The 1,248-nt window shown below is 33.2% G+C and overlaps 1 protein-coding gene across 1 annotated transcript in view; it reads right to left on the bottom strand.

Moving 5' to 3' along the window:
* Positions 1-1,248, bottom strand: part of RNF138 (ring finger protein 138, E3 ubiquitin protein ligase) — a 56,724-nt gene that overhangs the window by 26,366 nt on the left and 29,110 nt on the right. The window lies entirely within an intron of this gene.

Genomic DNA, 1,248 nt, shown 5'->3' with positions numbered 1-1,248 from the left:
CCAGGAGTTTGAGGTTGCTGTGAGCTAGGCTGACGCCACAGCACTCTAGCCCGGGCAACAGAGTGAGACTCTGTCTCAAAAAAAAAAAAAATTCTATTTGTCATCAATTTTATGTCCTATGGGTTTGCTTTAAAATATATCAAGGCAATCTGAAATAGTTAAAGGTACATATTTTCCTATGGCAAGATAAAACAATCTGACAATTAGATCCAAAGTGGCCCACAAAATATATTTTTGTATTTCCAAATACAGTTCTCCAGACATAGTAACCCTTCTTACAATGAGAATCTATAATTACTTCATAAAATAAATAGAGTACACCTGAATTTTACATGCATTTGAATTGTTATCTCTTGAAACAGGAGACTAAAAAATGCAAATTTCACAAAATTAAAAAAATATTTATCAAGAATGATGTAACTTCAACATTGGATAGCAGAGAAAAATTTCAACATTAGAGGGCAAAGATTTTGTTGATGCCATCGTGAGAATTTCACACACCTGTGCTTACCTAAATTGAAAAATAGCTATTCTTCATCAGGATTAATCTTAAGTAAGGTTTTAATTACAATGAAGTTGAATAAAATATAATTTCACAATCAATAAAACAGAAGTTATCACTAATTTTAGAACAAATTATCACAACACATTTGGGAAATAGAAATTAACCCCACATTTTGCTTTGGGGATCCATTTTTACATTATATAACGTCCCTCACTCACCCTGTTAAATAACTCAACCTGGCTTTGCCTGATAATCAAGTTCTCTCATTTTAAAAAATACTGTGTCTCACACGCTAGATGTGAGAAATTTATTATAGTGGGTTTAACAAGCAACTTACACTACATGAGAAATACACCCTCCTTCATATGTTGTACCAGTTTTACTTCTCTCATAGGTATAATTTTCCCTTAAATATAGACAGTTTTCATATAAAGCATCATTTTGTTAATCTTGGGAGTTTGGTCTTCCTCTATTAATTATTTCTCTAGTACAGGACGTAGAAAGTAAATTCAATTTGTACCCACTTCTACAAACCAAAGGTCACCAATATTATTAAAAACCAAAGACTTGCTTCATATCCATCCAGTATGATACAACTTGCCTCAAAACCTAAGTCTAGATTGAAAAGTTAACCTAACGTGACTTAACAGTACTTTCTTATTTTTATTTTTTTGAGACAGAGTCTCACTCTGTTGCCCAGGCTAGAGTGCCACGGCGTCAGCCTAGCTCACAGCAACCTCAAA

This window comes from Propithecus coquereli, unplaced genomic scaffold, assembly GCF_000956105.1.
Source record: "Propithecus coquereli isolate 6110/MARCELLA unplaced genomic scaffold, Pcoq_1.0 Scaffold51, whole genome shotgun sequence".
Taxonomy (NCBI): domain Eukaryota; kingdom Metazoa; phylum Chordata; class Mammalia; order Primates; family Indriidae; genus Propithecus; species Propithecus coquereli.
Note: the sequence above shows the minus strand (reverse complement) of the source record. Positions and strands in the feature narration are given on the sequence as shown.